Source organism: Octodon degus, unplaced genomic scaffold (genome assembly GCF_000260255.1).
Source record: "Octodon degus isolate 3935 unplaced genomic scaffold, OctDeg1.0 scaffold00245, whole genome shotgun sequence".
Lineage (NCBI taxonomy): Eukaryota > Metazoa > Chordata > Mammalia > Rodentia > Octodontidae > Octodon > Octodon degus.
Genome location: NW_004524821.1, coordinates 8,769 through 12,617, shown reverse-complemented (window position 1 = coordinate 12,617; position 3,849 = coordinate 8,769). Strand labels below are relative to the sequence as shown.

The following is a 3,849-nucleotide window of genomic DNA, read 5'->3' as shown; positions in this document are numbered from 1 at the left end:
TTTCTCCTCATAAAGAGAGAGGGTTCCACTGGACTCAAATTTGTCTCATCTTTATTTCTCCATCCCCTTGCTGCCATTCCTCACAGGAACTTTGAGAGCCACATGAGCAGAGGCATACTTATGTCTGAAAAAGCTGACTTCCAGACAAAATTAGTCCAATGAGACAAAAAAGCCATTATATATGGCTTTCTTTAAAAGGGACAGCCCATGGAGAAGACATAGGAACTGCTGAAAATATATGCATACTGAATATTAGTACACCAAATTTCATTAAAAAAACACCATTGAACATAAAGGGACATATGGGTCCCAATACAATAACAGGTGATTTCACTACTCCATTCTCACCACTAAATAGGTCAACCAGACCAAAACAAAATACCAAAACACAACCACAAAACAAGAAAAGAAGAAACATCAGAATTAAACTACACCATAGATTAAATATCCATAGATCATTCTATCCCAAAACTGCACAATAAAAATTTTCAGCATTTCATGGAACTTTTCTGAAAAATAGATCATAGTTTAGGCCATAAACAGGTCTTTTTTTCTGTATCAAGATGTTTTAATGAAAAAGTAGAACAAAATGGAGTATAAATTCAGCATCACCTATTGGTCTCAAAAGTGAAAACAGTGAGTATTTAATAGGGATGGCAGTACAGAAACAAAACCAGAACTAGTATTTGTCCAAACTGAATTAACTATGTCTTTGGAGTCAAAGTATATGGCAAGATGAATGTTTCACCTCAGCAATTGTTACTTTTTCAGTTTGACACTTTTCTAACACAGAAGGGGGCACACATCTGTGCTCAGATTTCTTAAGTGTGCACCTGCAGATCTGGAAATAGTTTTCCACACCTGGGATCTAACCAAATAAGTCCATTTCAAATTAGCCTACGTGGCCCTGTGTTTTCACAATTGCAACAGTAACGTATATGAAGTGTCCAATGCTTTTACAAGTGTTAGCATTAGGGAAAACCAACCTACCATTATCACCAGCTGTATTCCTCAACAGTCAGTTGAGGCAACCTCTACACGTCACTGCCCCACATCTGCACACAGTTCTGACCCTCTTTATGGCAGGGCTGTGGTCCACAGAGTCTGAAGACGTATCTCCACAACTTTTCATTTGGTAATCAAGAGTTAGTTCTCCAGTATATATGGTTCTTGTGGAAAATAATGCTGTTCAGGGAAGACGAATATTGAAGTTATCGATGAAAACATTGAACACCTGAGGATTTGGGTCACAACTGTGATTCACAGAGTGAGACACATTTCCATATTGAGCTGCATCCACTGTGAATTCATCAGATTCATAGTCCAGATCAAAGAGATATGTGATTCCTTTGTTGTCATATAACTGCCCCCACTTTTCAGCTTCTTTGCTGTGATTACCTCTCCAACATTTTCCGTGATAAAATTCATTCTTTTAATCTTCACAAGGGTCTTTACACCCGGTCACACGCCTTGCCAGTTTGAAAGATGCAAAGTGAATACTTTGTGCCTTCCTGTACAATCCTATTGGGGCAATCAGGCCCATGCTGACATCTTGAATTGTATTCATAGATGGGAGTACCGGGGGGGGGCGGTTAATTTGTTGATTTTTATTGTAAGACAATACAACTCCAGCTTCAGTAGGACAACATTTCTCAAAGAAGCAATCTGTGCAGGAACAACCAAAGATCAGTTCATTGACTAAGCTGATTCCAGGTGCTGATTTGTATTCATTAATGTAGTAGGAGTCTGCAGGTGGGCCCTCTAAGTCAACAGTATTTTCAACACATATCACTCCTTTATGATTCGTTCTCTGTTAAGTTCACCTTGCCACTTTTGTAGTGCTATCCTCTGTTTAGTTTTCTTTACAATGTATTGAGCAATAACAGGTTTCAAAGTTTTGTTATTGTCTTTTGGAATTATTGCTTTGCCTTTCTTTACCTGAGATAAATAATTATTCTGGTCATTAAAGAATTGCTGAAGCAGTAACAGACCCTTGAGATTTTGCAAAGGTTCCCAAGTATTTGTAGAATCTGGCCATCCTTTCCATTTTACAAGACAGTATTTCACATCCTCCTTCCTCCTCAGCCACAGCTGCCACCATCTTGAAGAGGTTTCATTCAAACTCCATAAACAAATACAAACAACAACAGAAGAAATAATTTCTTGCATCTTTGCACATCACAATGAAAAGAAACTAAAAGTCAATAGCAAAACAATTACACAAACATATCGCGATTGAACTTTAAAATGATCAGGTGATAAGGGCCGCCCAAATAGCTCAGCGGCTTAAAGTGCCTGCAAGCAGCGCAGGAGGTCGGGGTTCGATCTCAGGCCTGCTGTGCCAGCCCTGCCCCTGGGGTGCACTGAGATGGTGATTGAGACTGGGCGTGGTGGTGTGCCTGTAATCCCACTTCTTGGGAGGCTGTAAACATGAGGATCACTACGAGTCTGATGTATTAGTGAGACCCTCAACACCCTATAGGCCCTTCCCTAAAATAAAAAATAAAATAAAAAGATCAGTAGGGCCAGGAATATAGCTCAGTGGCATAATATCTGCCTGAAAATTGAAAGGTCCTGAGTTTGATTCCCAGTATCAATAAAATAAAAAGATCAGAAGGTCATTAAAGAAATTAGGGAGAAGAGTTTATAAATTCCTATAATCAAGTGAAAATGGAAATACAACATTTAAGAACATTTTTTCTTTTTCTTTCTTTCTTTTTTTCTTTTTTCTTTTCTTTTCTTTTCCTTTCTTTCTTTCTTTCTTTCTTTCTTTTTTTTTTTTTTGCATAACTGGGGATTGAGCTCAGGCTCTTGAGATTGCCAGGCAAATTCTTATTCTACTGAGCTATCTCCCAGTCCCCATGAATCTTCTCTGATCAAGCAAAGATAGTTCTAACAGAGAAGATAATAGCTATGGGTGTGTACATATGAAACAAGAGAAATATCAAATAAATAACCAAATAATATACATCAGGTCTCATAAAACAAGAAGAAACAGAATCAAACTCAACCTAAGGAAAGAAATAACAGAGATCAGTGCTGATGTTAATGAAATAGAGTTAAAAAAAATAAACAGGATCAATGTAATAGTTTTTTCTTAGGAAATATAAACAAGATTGATAAACTACTAGCAAAACTAAACAATAGAAAGAGAAAGAAGACCAAATCAGTACAATTAGAGATGAGAGGCAGAAATGTTGTAAGGATACACTGAAATCAGGATTATCAGAGACTACTTTGTTTTTTGTTTTTGTTTTGTTTTTTGTGGTACCAGGGATTGAGCTCAGGACCTTGCGCTTGCCAGGCAGGTGCTTATGCTGCTGAGTTATATCCTCAGCCCTCAGAGACTACTTTAAAAACCTATATTCTAACACATTAGAGAATCTAGAAGAAATAGATAAATTTTTAGATACATGCAACCTACCAAAAAAGAGCCAATAGGGTATAAAAAGCCTAAAGCAAGGGCTGGTTCGATAGCTCAGTACAATAAGCACTTGCCTGGCAAGCACAAGAGTCTGAGTTCAATCTCTGGTTCTACCAAAAAACAAAACAAAACCAAAAACACAAAACCTAAGCAAACCAATAATAAACAATGAGACTTAAGCAATAGTGAAAAGTAAGCAATAATAAAATTAAGTAATAATAAAAGTCTCCCAACAATGAAAGCCCAGCACTAGACAGCTTCACTGTTGATTTTTTTTCAGAACCATGAATTGAACTCAGGCCCTTGTGCTTGCCAGGGAAGCACTTATTCCACTGAGCCATCTCCCTGGCCCTGCACTGTTGAATTTTACAAGTCCATTAAAGGAGACTTACACCAGTTCCTTCAAACTATTCTCTAACATAGAA

At 37.6% G+C, this 3,849-nt stretch overlaps 1 pseudogene; it reads right to left on the bottom strand.

Annotated features, from left to right (window-relative positions):
* Nucleotides 1-1,018: 1,018 nt before the first annotated feature.
* Nucleotides 1,019-2,169, bottom strand: LOC101575289 (annotated as a pseudogene).
* Between the last annotated feature and the right edge of the window lie 1,680 nt (nt 2,170-3,849).